Raw genomic sequence first — 13,835 nt, 5'->3', positions numbered from 1 at the left:
TATCTTCCATTAATAGTTCCGATAATTTCGGAACCTTCCTCTCCTCCTTGCATCTCTAGAGACTGTTGTGAGAGTCAGGGAGTGCGTATGGGTAAGCAGTTTGTGAACGTCAAGGGATTTTGTGTTCACGAAGGACTCGCTCTTCACTGTGACCAACAGCCGCTCTCAGGTCCCAAGCAATATTCTCACATAGAGGATTAAGACTCTGCTCGTCCCTTCTTTTCTCTGCTCCTCCAGTCTCAAGCATGTTGGCAGTCCTGGACTCTAATCTTCCTCAACCCTGAAAAACCGTTGTCGTCTGCCTGAGTATTTCTCTATTTCTGCTTTAGACAATACCCTCTAGAAGAAGCAAAGTAGCTGGGTGTGGTGCTGCACACCTGTAATTCCAGCGCTCGGAGGCTGAGGCAGGGGCACAGCAGGTCTAAGCCCAGCCTGGGCACCTTGGTGCCTTGGTGAGACTGTGCTTCACAAGTTTGGAAAGGGCTGGCGATGTAGCTCAGGGTTCAATCCCCAGTCCTGAAGAAGACAGTGTGAACGGGAGGGTGTGATAGTTAATTTTTTGTCCAATTGACTAGGCTAGGGGCTGTCCAGCTAGATGGTAGAATTTTATTTCTGGGTGTTATTTCTGAAGTCACCCAATTGGTAGAAGGCCTGAATAGAGCAAAAGAGCCAAGGAAGAGGAAACTCACAGTGTTTGAACTAGAACTTCTTCTCCCGTTACAAGATATTTGTGTTCTTCATTCTTGGGTCTGCAGACTGGGACTTACACTATTGGTTCCCTTGGTATTTAGGCCTTGGGACACAGACTCAACTACACTGGAAGCTTTCCTGGTTTTCCAGTTGGTGGAAGGCAGATCGTGGGATTTCCTGCTCTCTATAATCAGAATAGCCTATTCCCATAATGAGTGTCACTCTAATCATGCATCCATCCATCCATCCATCCATCCATCTATTCATCCATCAGTCTATCCATCCATCCGTCTATCCACCCACCCACCCATCCATCCTACCAGTTCTGTTTCATTAGCAAGCTCTGACTAATACAAAGTCATGTGCCTTCCTTCTCTTAAGGATCAGAGCCCTGTCCTATTTCTGAAAACATTGGTTCACGTATTATCTTGTTCAGCTTTTTCGTGAGACATTCTTGCTTATGTGAAACAGGTAGGAGTAGAGAACAAGAGAACATCTGTAGGGGTATGGAGTCTGATAAGAATCTCTTGTCAAAGTTTATGCTCCACAAATAAGACGTTGAATACTGCGTCCCTTCACTCTGAGAGCCATGATCTTTGATGGAATGCAGGACAAATGCAACCGAATGGGGGGCATCTGGGGACTCTGAAAGGGAGGAAGGCTAAGAGGCCAGGGCTGGCCCGTGGGGTGGCATCTGGGGATATGCTAGCACGAGTGTCCCCCTCAAGTAGCTGAAGTGCTGCTGTGGAGCCGGGAGGCAACTCGACAGCATGAGCTGCACCTTAGAGGCAACCTAAGGAGTTGTTTTCCCTACATTTTTAAATAAATAGATTTAAACAGTTATGTGAGTACCTGTACAGTAGCCTCAGTTTTTCTCTGAATCCACACAGCTTAAAATATTTTCTGGCTCTATAACAAGAGTTTGCTGTCCCCTGCTCTAAACTATTTGCAAGAATTTAATTTTCTGCAGCAGAGAGCAAATTATTTTTTTCATTTTTACTCTAGTACTTGGTTACTTTAATCTTTTATTATTTTCATGTTCAGCATAATGTAATACAAGTAGATATTAATAAAAATATTAAAAACTCACCTATGAAAAAATAAAACCAAATTTCATAACAAAATAATTAGAGAATAACAAGAATTAATACACTGTGTATCATAATCTTAAAAGAATGGCCAGAATGTTACTCAGAGTAAAGTCATACACAAAAAAGACTCCTTCTTACAAAGAGGAAACAGATAAAAACACAAAACTTTCTCTTCAGTGAAGTAAGAGAAACTAGTGGTACAAATAGAATTAGCATGTATATGTAAATGTAGCATAAAGTTTTTCTAAGGGAAACATATTTTCCTGAGTGGGGAACTGGAGATGCCTCCTGCCTAGCCCTTCCCTCACCCCTCATCTCTCACTGGACAGTTTCCTGCCCACTCAGCTCACCCATAAGTGGAGCTGCCTTTGGCTTCTCGAGAAAAGCAGAGAGGCAGGGGGCTAACTGGCTTAGAGTATGGGTCTGGAACTGGATAGTTTTCCATTTGGCTGAGGCAGTAGTTTGACTTGAAAACACAAATAGTGACTGTGACTGACAGATTGTTTCAGTGAATTCAATTATTCTCCCCACCAGCAGCAGCTGGATTTAGAGCAGGAAGTTTTCAAGTAACAGGTTAGTTTGTGCAGTAGGTCTTTGGCAGGTCACCAACTACCAGAAGAAGACTGGTTCTTGGTCTAATTAACTAGACAAATTCCTCAGAGATAAGGCTTTAGTTTCAGGTCCTTCAAAAGGAAAATACTAGTTTAGGAGCAGATTGTTGTACCATAAACCACCCAAGTGATGGAATGTCCTCAGATGGGGTGTATATTTCAATCATTTGATTTTAATCCAAGATGGAACTCATGGTCTGAAGGAGAGACAGATAAAAAATAATGATAATTGAATGGAATATATACTTAGTTTTATAGATTTAGGTGTATGCCTGAAGTGCTGTAAGCACAGGCCTCCAGCTTGGCTTTTAAGAAGGCTGAAGAAAACTTCCTGAAGTAGATGGTACATTTGTGAGATCATAATGAACCATGCGTAGTCGTTCAGATGAAGTGGGGCGGCGTAGCTGATGATTGAGGCAGTGGATGACAGAATCACGGGAGGACTTGGCATCTTAAGAAAACTTTGGTTCTGTATATGATTAGGTCAGAGTGGTAAGAAAGGACACTGAAGGTCAGAAAATGGCAAGGCAGCACAGTGCTAAGGCATTTGAGGGTCATCCTGAGGACAGTGGAGACCTAGCAAAGATACTAACTGTGATATGATTATTTTTTAATTGTAGAGTGTTCTGGGGAGTTGAGCAGAGTGAGAGCAGCACTGGGGTTCAGGTTGATGTTTTGGTTTTGCAAGTGAGAGTTGCTAGGGCTGAAGGCAACCTTAAGGGGTGATGGGAAGAGGGGAGCACAAAGTAGGTCGTAGTGACAGGACTAGTTCTTGCTTGGGTTTGTGCAGCAAGTGAAGAGAGAGAAATTAAAAATATGGCTCAGATATTTCATGAATGATAGAAACACGACATGACAGATACATAGAAAATTAAAAGCAAGGAATGGATCACTAGCAGTATGAAAGAGTATTGAGCACTATGGCGGTCCTGACTTCAGAATCTGGAAAAGATAAGTGGAAGAAGCGTATTTGAGATGAGCTTTGAAGAAAGGGTGGGTTTTCTTACGGGAGAGTTGGTCATGTTCCATATTAGGAGATGAAAGTGTCAGCAAATGTTTGCAAGAGAGTAGTGAACGCAAGAGAGTCAGCCTCTGCTTCCATAGCTGGATGTGGGTTTGTAGTTAACAGCATTTACTGCCGTGCATCCTCTCATTTGACTGTGACAGTGTTGTCATCAGGGGTCTTGAAAAATAGCAGGCTTCCTTTTCAGTGATGAATGTGCTAATTATTGCTAAAACTGATGCCTTCAAGCTCCCTACTTTGTAACCATGGCTTGAAAGCAGAGAGTGAACGTGAAACTAGATGCAAATTAAAAAGTTAAGAAATTGCTGCTCAGGTAATGACTTGGACATAAATAGCACCCCAAACAAGAGACATTTTAGAATAGAAGCCATTTATGTGTATATCGTTCATCTGACCAGGATGGAGCCTAAAAGTGGGGTAGAGAAGTGACTTTAGAGGAATTGTCAAACACGCTGAATCAACCAACACCCCTGAGAGGATGGGCCACTTTCACTTCTTTACTTCAGGGTAATAGAAATGATACTTTACATGTTGCCATTTGGAAAGGATGTACCACAAATCCATATTTTTTTGGTCCAAGCTTCCAAGACTTAGCTTTAAAGTTAGAAGAACTGTAAGCAACCATCTCACTCAACATTTTCCAAGGAACTCTGCAAAACATGAGTTTAACTGGGTGTTAGCGGGTAATATACAAATCAGCAAAAGAGGTTTATATAGTCAAAAAGGTTTTGGAAACAGTGGATAAACATGCATAGATTGGCCTTTAAATAAATGTTTTCTATAGGAATAGTTTTTGATTTACAGAAAAATTTAGAAAATACTACAAGATTCTCATACACCCTGCCCCAGTATCCCCTTTATTAACATCTTGTGTTATTGTGGTATATTGGTCACATTTGATAAGCTGTTAGTGATACATTATAATTATTAACTGAAATTAATACTTTATTTGGATTTAGATTTCCAGAACCTCAGCTAGTGTGGCACCTTACTATAGGGTGCCTTGTCTCCTTCCTTTTGCAGGTGACCCTGAGAAGTCTGAAGAGCACTGGTCAGGGATTTTGTAAAATGCCCCTCTAGCAGAATTTTTCTGGTGTTTTTCTCATGGCTGGACTGAGATTATAGAGTTTTTTGGAGGAAACTCACATAAGTAAAGTGCTTTTCTCATTACACCTTAGCAAAAGTTCATGATATGAAGATGCCTTCGCACTATTGAACTGTTAACCTTGGTGAGTAGCTTTAGTAGCGTTCATCAGACATTTTCATTTAAACTTACTCTCACTTCCCATTGAAATACTACAATTTTGGGAAAAAAATCCTTGTACGCATCTTATACTTAACATGTAATGACTTATAGTCCATCTCCTTGAAGCAGAGTACAGTATCTTAAAAAATTATTTGAAGTTTCTTTGTATAAGAAATTTATTTACTCCATTTATTTAATCATTTCCTCATGCCAGTATAGACTCATAGATATTTGATTTATGGTTTGGGTTATGATTAATATAGTTGTAATTTACTGCTCCAATTATACCATCTTTGGCCATCGGAAGCTTTTATAATGTTCCCATTGTTCTTTGACATAGCTTCATCACTGTAGTTTTTCTTTCTTTATTTGGTCGTTTTTGTCTGATTTATTTGTTTGTTTTTAGCATGTCCCTTCTTTCTGACACAATATGTTCCAGACTTTTAGGGTCACATTGTGTGTTAGAGCCCCAGTCCCAGAACCAGCCACTTTCCAAGGAAACTTTTTAAAAAGAATAATAATAGAAATTAAGATCCAGGGCAGCTTGATATGCCTTTTACAACTGAGATATCCTTGCTTCTAATAACTCTCAGTTGACATGACAAGGAAATATATTTGTATATTCTAACTAATGTATGTATACTTATTTATACACATTTTTATATCTGTAGTTTTATTAAGCTAAATATTATTTTCCACCAGTGTCTACAACGTTAACCATTAATACACGAATCATTCTAGCCTCCTATCCTTGCTTATTTCTAGTTTCCAATTTCAACAAGAAAAACCTGGTTCCTACGATGTGTCATTCAATTACTTATTTTTTCAATGCCAGTACACATGATTTCACAGTTGATTTGGACCCCCTTGGGAAAAGACTTTATCAGAGCACAATGTTTATATAAAATTTCTTTTGCTTTTGATCTCATAGATTGCACTGATTTCCAACAGTAGGCTTATCTTATCCTATTCAATGAGGTTGCTTCATACATTTGTGCTACAGTTAGATTCTTCACATGTATCTCAGATAAATCTTGCAGGTAGCATAAAAACTCATACAAGCAAAAAGTATATATTATCTGGCTTAAAAGATTTGAGTACATCACAGTAGGTGAACAGCTTTTCATTCAACTTGATTGCTCATATTAAGTGATTAATGGTGATTATATATTATATAATTTTCTTCATATTCTGATGAGATTGCATCATGTGATTTAATACTAAGGATAATAATAACACCATAATTCTTATTATCCCACAGCTCCAGTGCCCAACAACACTCATCCAATAAGCATAATGAATTTGGAGGGATTTTCATTGAAAACTGTAAAGGTCAGTAAAATAAAAATCAAGGCCCTTCAACCTCAAACCGAACTTTCGTTCTCTTCAAAATTAGTTTCCCAGACTCTCTTCACAACCCTGTGAGTAATGAAGCTTTGTTTTATTTCTGTAGTCACTTAAAGCTGTATTAATGACTGATTCTAAGAGGCTTTCTCTAAGAGGGTTAACATAATTGTCCTGTTTTGTTTTTTTTTGGTACCGGGGATCGAACTCTGGTCCTTGTGCTTGCACAGCAGGCGGCAAAACCACTGAGCTAAATCTCGGCCCTATAATTGTTGTCTTAATTAAATGCTTCTTTTCTTCTGAAGCTCCACCAGCTTATTCAAACGCTTCTAAAAGTTCACCGATGTCATCCTTAAGGTTCCCAGACTAAGTAGATGATACAGATGACAAAGTATGTGGCTTTGGGATACCTCAGTCATCTACTTGGTTGATGTCATTTCACTTAACTGGGGAGAAACTTGAACACAGTTGAAATGGCTGTGTCTTAGTTATTTTCTAGTCACTGAGAGACAATACCTGACACCCACAACTCTAAGGAGGAAAGGTTTATTTTGGCTCACATTTTGTAAAGGTTTCAGTCTCTCGTTGGCTGGGTCCGAGGCAGCACGGCAGCATGGCAGAGGGGCATGGGAGAGGAGAAACAGTTCATGGCATGGATGCAGGAAACAGTGAGAGAGACCAAGGGAAGACAGAAGGAGACACACCCTTTCAGGTCATGCCCCAGTGACCTACCTCCTCCAATCAGGCATTATCTCCCCACGTCACATTCAGTGGATTAGTCCACTGATGAGTACCATCCCCCCATGATCCAGTTGCCTCCTAAAAGCCCTAAATGTGACTGCATGAGGCTTTAGCTACATCTAAATGTAGCTAGTTCTGTAGATATAGCTGGTTCTGTAGATGGAATGTTAGTTTTATTTATTTATCCAGATTCACAATACCTAATCATTTTGTGGCCATCCCTTCTGCAGGGCATTGAATAGTAGATCCCCAAAAGATATATTTGGGTTTAACAATTTTGAATTTTGAATTTGACATAATTTGGAAAAAGTGTCTTTGCTGATATGAGATCATATTAGATTATTTGTTAGCTTCTAAAACTAATGAAAATGTCCACATCAGAGGAAAGCAGAAGATATGAGGAGAAAATAGCCTTGTGAAGATGGAGCCAGACCATAATTATATGTCAGAAGCCAAAGAACATGTGGGGCCAATAGGTGCTGGAGAAGATAAAAAAGGATTGTCCACTAAAGGCTTTGGAGGGAGCAGAGCCAGACCAAGACTTTCATGGTGGACTTCTGGCCTCTAGAACTATGAGAGAATATGTTTCTGTTTGTAAGGGAGTTGCAAGAAGCCAACCTACCTTCTCTACCATGTTTTCAAAGTTAAGCTTTGAAAAATTCAGGGCATTTCTTTGCAGTTTTGGATTCGTCTACCCAGAGGAATCCTGGGGAGATGTGGGGCTCTATGAAACATGTTTCCTTTGACTCAGCATCATGTCCCTGTGCCTGGACAGCCCTCACTGCCACCATCTGTGCTCAGGATGCATTTATTCAATGAATGGCATTGCTAGGAGACTGGGTTAAAGATATCAGAACTAAAGGGCCCTCAAGAAATTAACCTAAACTCTCAATTATCTGATGAAAAGAAAAATCTCAGAAGAAGTGGCTTTCTTATATGCTTTTATTTATTCATCTTTCCCAGTACATAGTGGTTGTTTTTTAAAACTTGATTCTTTTGACAGTTAATTTGGATGGATGATGAAAATGTATTATCTGGACATGGCTGATGACAAGCCTTATATGTATATGCAAAATGTATATACTATTTTACACGTGGTCATCATTTAGGATTCTTACATTTGCACTTTGGAAAGAACTTAGAATCTCTCTGTGAAGTTAAGTTTCTAAGAGGCTAAAAGACAGATTCTGAAATCATAAGAAAATGCTGTGGTTTTTGTCAGCATGCTATTGAAATACAAAAGCAGCATTAGATCGAATTATTTTATTATTTTCTCTATCTTCATGTCTCATGTCCTGCACTGTACTAATAGCCTAGTAACTATCTCCTTTTCTCTTTTCTGTTCTATAGTTTGTCCACACAGTTTTGATTATATTCTACTACTCCGATAGCCAACCTGACTCCATCTTGAGCCTTACCACCATTGTGTGCTTGTGGGGGACAAAGTATTTGTGCTTGGACAAAGCACCTAAAAACCACATCCTGTTTGGCAGAAAAATTTGCTGCAGCTGCAAGATGTTTTTCTGTAGCTCACCAAAAATGTGAAACTTCCTCTTGCCCCCTACTAATCTGGCACTAACCTGGCATGGTTCTGCTTCTGTAAAATTCCACTTGCTCTCCCCTTGAGCACTCCCCAAGTGAAAGCATAGTTTAAAAGGAGAAACCAAACCACTCATCAGTGTTGAGAGTTCTTTCCGGGCACTAGTCCCCTCCCTGTTGCTGGCTTTGAATAAACAGACTGAAATTTGACTCAGAGTGTGGCGCATCTCTATAGTTCCAACTCGCTGGATTAGAACACTGTATAAATACTTTACACTGTCTTCAAATGTTTGCAGAAGGAAGCCTAAACTGTTGACCTGGCCCAAGCCAATCTTTTAATCTTTTATTACTGTGTCATCCTTATTAAGAGCAGCTGTAGGCCCTCCCAAGCCGGCTTTACAGACTTCAAGGCATGTACAAGTCAGCGGGAGGATCATGCTGCAAGCAGACTCTGATTCATTAAGTCTTGGCTGGGGAAGCCATGGTCTTCCTTTCAAATAAGCTCTCAGGTGAAGAGCATAAAGACTGTCAAGAACCACAAGTAGCAAGGCTCTGGTAGTATGATGCCCTGTGATGGCCAACCTGACTCCATTTGTGTAAAGTTGAATGATTCTGGGTGGTTACCGCCCCCTTTCTCCCTTGGGAGTCCTCTTGGTTACTACATGACAGACCACCACATCCTGTTTAGTAGAGCAGTCTGCAACTGTATGTTATCTTTACAACCTTGCAAACAGGATACTCTACAGCTGTGTGATATTTTGTTTCAACTAAACTGTGTGAAACCCCCCGTGACCCCTACTAATTCAGCAAAGTTCTGCTACTGTGAAATTCGACTTGTGTGAACCCTTTCCAACTAAAAGAGCCACTTAAACCCACAAGGTGCTTTCATTGTCAAGAGTGTTTCGAGCTTAAACTCGCTCTCGACCGCTGGAAATAAAGGGCTCAAATTTGGCTCAGGATGTGGTGATTCTCTATAATCTCTTGTGATTAAGTATAACAGCCCCTCTGTATGCATTGTTATATTTCATTGTTAGGGGAGTAGTACCTGTCTTGCTAGCACTGGAGTATCAGTCCTAGAAGACCATATTGGAGCTACCTTTTTCATTTCTGAATCCTCTGATGCCTACCAAGATGATTCTGATAGTCTTAATATCCTGCCTTTGGAAATGACCTACTCACCCTCTTTTTGCATTCTATGAGCAGTGAATTAAATCCAGAGAGGAATAATGACCTTTGCAGTGTGGCACCATGAGGTAGTGGCAGAGCTGGCACCAGGGCCTGAACTTGAAAATAAATGCCCACTGTGACACTAACTTCAAGGAAAGGTCCTAGGACGTGAAGCATGTTATTCAGAACTGGCCTCCCAGGTTTTGGATACTCAACAGAGAAGTCTCATTGGAAGTCCTTTGGCAAACTGCAAACATGTGAGAAAAGAGAAAAAATACCTCAGGGTATTTCTCAGAGCCCAGGAAGGCTCCAGAGTTAGACTAACAGCTTACTTGCAGGATAACTAGAGTGTGGCCAATTGAGAAGGATTAACCCAATTCTTCCTTTTTAATTACCTTAATTTTATGCATTGGATAATTAATTGAATACCTTAGTGATTGCAGATGCCTTTTCTATCGCCACCCAAGAAGGAAAACAAATGTCAGAAACATAAGTGGGTGCAGGGGGAAAGATTAGGGAATGGGCCACCGATGGGAATAGGCACAACCTCCACGCTGTAACGGAACACTCAACCTTGGTACTATTGACATTTTGGTTCCTACAATTCTTGACTGAGGAGCGCTGTCGTGTGCATTGTGAGATGTTTAACATCATCCACGGCAGCATTTGCCCACTAAATGTGAGCAGTACTGCTTTTCCTCCCATCAGGTTGTGACAGCCAGAAATGCCTCCAGACATTGTTAATTGTGCCCCCGAGTAGCTTTGTAGTATAGTTTCAAGTTGGGAGTTTTGATACGCCCTGCCATGTCTCTGTTGCCTAGAATTGCTTTTGCTATTCTGGGTCTCTTCTTGTTCCAAATGAATTTTTGGATTGTTTTCTCAAGGTCCATGAAGTATGCTGCTGGGATTTCAATTGGGATTGCATTGAATCTATATAGCAGTTTTGGAAGTATGGCCATGTTCACCATGTTGATCTTTCCTACCTAGGAGCAGGGGATGCCTTTCCGTTTTCTAATATCGTCTTCAATCTCTTTTCATACTGCAATACTTTTCAGAGAAGAGGTCTTTGATTTCTTTTGTTAGGTTGATTCCTAGGTATTTCAGTTTTTTGGGTATGATTGTGAAAGGAATTGTTTGCTCTATTTCTCTCTTAGTGAGTCTGTTGTTTGTGTAGAGGAAAACTATTGATTTTTGTGTGTTGATCTTGTATCCAGCTATTTTACTGAATTTTTTTATTAAGTCTCGAAGAGTTTGGGCAGCGTTTTTGGGGTCTTCTGTATAGAGTATCATGTCATCTGCAAATAATGACAATTTGACTTCTTCATTTCCTATCTTTATTCCTTTTATTTCTTTCTCTTGTCTAATTGCCATGGCTAATGTTTCCAGAACTATATTGAACAGGAGCGATGATAGTGGACATCCTTGTCTTGTTCCTGATTTTAGTGTGAAGGATTTCAGTGTTTGACCATTTAGTATGGTATTGGCTGTTAGTTTTTCATAGATGGCTTTTATTAGACTGAGATAGAGACTGTATATTCCAATTTTTTGGAGGGTTTTCATCATAAATGCATGTTGGATATTTGTCAAATGCTTTTTCTGCATCTATTGAGATGATTACTTGGTTTTGTCCTTGACTCTATTGATATAGTGTATTACATTGATTGGTTTGCATATGTTGAACCATCCCTGCATCCCTGGGATGAATCTCACTTGGTCAGGGTATATGATGTTCTGGGTGATCTTCTGTATTCTATTTGCCAGTATCTTATTAAGGATTTTTGCATCTATGTTCATGAGTGAGATTGGCCTATAGTTCTCTTTTTCGGGTGGGTCTTTCTCTGCTTTGGGGATCAAGGTGATGCTTGCTTCCAGGAATGAATTTGGGAGTATTGCTTCCTTTTCAATTTCACTGAAGAGTTTAAACAGTAGTGGCAGCAGTTCCTCTCTAAATGTCTTGTAGAATTCAGCAGTGAAGCCATCAGGACCCGGGCTTTTCTTAGTTGGTAAGTTTTTAATTACATTTTCAATTTCATTGATTGATATTGGGTTGTTTAGAATTTTTAAGTCTTCTTTGTTCAATTTTGGTAATTCATATTTATCTAGGAATCTGTCCATTTCTTCTGTGTTGTCCATCTTATTTGTGTATAGGTTCTCAAAGTAGGTATTGATGATCCCCTGGATTTCTGCTGGGTCCCTTGTAATTTCACCCTTTTCCTTCCTAATTGCATGGATTTGGGCCTTTTCTTTCCTTTTCTGATAAGGTTGGCTAAGGGTTTGTCAATTTTGTTGATTCTTTCAAAGAACCAACTCTTGGCTTCATTGATTTTTTTGTATCATTCTCTTAGTCTCCGTTGAATTGATTTCTGCTCTGATCTTTATAATGTTCTCCCTTGTATGAGCTTTGGGTTTGTCCTGCTCTTTTTCTAGAAGCTTGAGGTTCAGCATCAGGTTGTTTAATTGGGCTCACTCTGTTTTCTTTATATGAGTATTCACTGCTAATTTTCCCTCATAAGACTACTTTCATTGTGTCCCATAGATTGCAATATGTTGTATTGTCATTGTCATTTAATTGTAGGAACTGTCTGATTTCTTCTTTAATTTCCTCTGTGACCCATTGATTATTCAGAAGTGTGTTGTTCATTTTCCATGTGTTTGTGAAAATCTTGCAGTTTGTTTCGCTATTGATCTCCAATTTCAATGCACCATGGTCTGATAATATACAGGGTAAAACCTCAATTCCTTTGCACTCACTGAAATATGTTCTATGAGTGAGTATGTGGTGTACTTTGTAGAAGGACCCATGTGCATCTGAAAAGAATGTGTATTCTGATTTTGTGGGGTGGAACACTTTGTAAACATCTGTTAAGTTCATTTGTTCAAGAGTTTGATTGAGATCTAGTATTTTGTTGCTTATATTTTGTCTAGTTGATCTATCTATTTGTGACATTGGGTATTGAGGTCCCCCACTACTGTTGTATTAGTGCTTATTTGATTTTTCATGTCTGTCAGTATTTTTTTTATATCGTTGGGTGCGCTAGTGGTTGGTGCATAGATATTTATGATTGTCATCTCTTCCTCATGCATTGTTCCCTTTACAGGGATGTAGTGTCCGTCTTTGTCTCAATCAGTGTGGGTTTGAAATCCACTTGGTGTGTAAGGAGGATAGCTACTCCTGCTTTTTGGGGGGTCCTGTTGCATGGAGTATTGTTTTCCACCCTTCAACTTTCAGTCTATGAGTTTCTTGTTGAATTAAGTGTGTTTCTTGTATGCAGCATATTGTTGGATCTTGCTTCTTGACCCATTTTGCCTCTCTATTTCTTTTGATTGGTGAATTGAGACCATTAATATTGATGGTTATAACTGATATGTGCTGACATCATCGTCATGACTTTTTTTTTTGTTGGATTCTCCCCCTTTGTCATGCCCAATGGATTCATTCTGTTGGGCTTCCTGGGGTTGTGATCCTCACTGTCTTTTCTTAGCATATTGTCTAAAATTTTTGGAGTGGTGGTTTGGTATTCATGAATTTCCTGAGGTGCTGTTTATCATGAAAGTATCTTATTTCTCCATCCATTTAGAAAGATAGTTTTGCAGGGTACATCAGTCTGGGTTGGAGGTTGTTTTACTTTAGAACTTGGAATATGTCACTCCAAGCTCTTCTTGCCTTGAGGGTTTGTATTGAAAAGTCTGCTGTGATTGTGATGGGCTTTCCTTTGTATGTGATTTGTTTCTTTTCTCTAACTGCTTGTAGAATTTTGTTCTTCTGTTGGGCTTCTGGAATCGTAACTATTATATGGCTATGTGTGGATTTTTTTTGATCAAGGCTATTTGGACTCCTATATGCCTCACTTATCTGTATGTCAAGTTCTTTTCCCCTCCTTGGGAAGTTTCCTGCCATCACTTCTGTGAAGAGTTTTTTTTATGTCATCTGCACTCTCTCTTCTCTGCTTCTCAGTGCTGGGGGTTGTGGTATGACAGCCTAAAAGGTTCATCTCCTCTGCTCTGGGGGAAGCTCTGCTCTTTGCCACTGGGAGCAACTGTCACATTTATAATCACCTACTGTATTCTTTCCTATGTTCCACATTTAGACATACAATGACTGTATTATGTCTCATGGAATATATTATACGTATGTCAAGTTTACATTTTCAAAAGAGATTTAAAATTTAACATTGCGCCCCCCCCACCCCATACTTTCTCCTCTCAGTAAATGTTATCCTTATCTACCCAGCTATGCAGGTGCCTGTCTTGATTTTTTTTTCTGTTTATCCCTGTATGTACTTATTCAGTATGAGTTTACATTCTATTTCTGAAATTTATCTTCTTTTCTTGTCAAGAAGAAATAACATCAGATACTTGCTAAAGTTTGTAAGACTGATTTT

At 39.5% G+C, this 13,835-nt stretch overlaps 1 long non-coding RNA gene across 1 annotated transcript; it reads left to right on the top strand.

Moving 5' to 3' along the window:
- Window positions 1-4,345: 4,345 nt before the first annotated feature.
- On the top strand, window positions 4,346-8,476 carry LOC110345553 (uncharacterized). Its single transcript, XR_002388955.2, has 3 exons — window positions 4,346-4,645; window positions 5,924-5,994; window positions 8,098-8,476. It is a non-coding gene; the product is annotated as an uncharacterized LOC110345553 (long non-coding RNA).
- Window positions 8,477-13,835: the final 5,359 nt, after the last annotated feature.

This window comes from Heterocephalus glaber, unplaced genomic scaffold (genome assembly GCF_053883595.1).
Source record: "Heterocephalus glaber isolate CG9 unplaced genomic scaffold, H.glaber_assembly_v1.0 deba00001606, whole genome shotgun sequence".
NCBI classification, from domain to species: domain Eukaryota; kingdom Metazoa; phylum Chordata; class Mammalia; order Rodentia; family Bathyergidae; genus Heterocephalus; species Heterocephalus glaber.
Note: the sequence above shows the minus strand (reverse complement) of the source record. Positions and strands in the feature narration are given on the sequence as shown.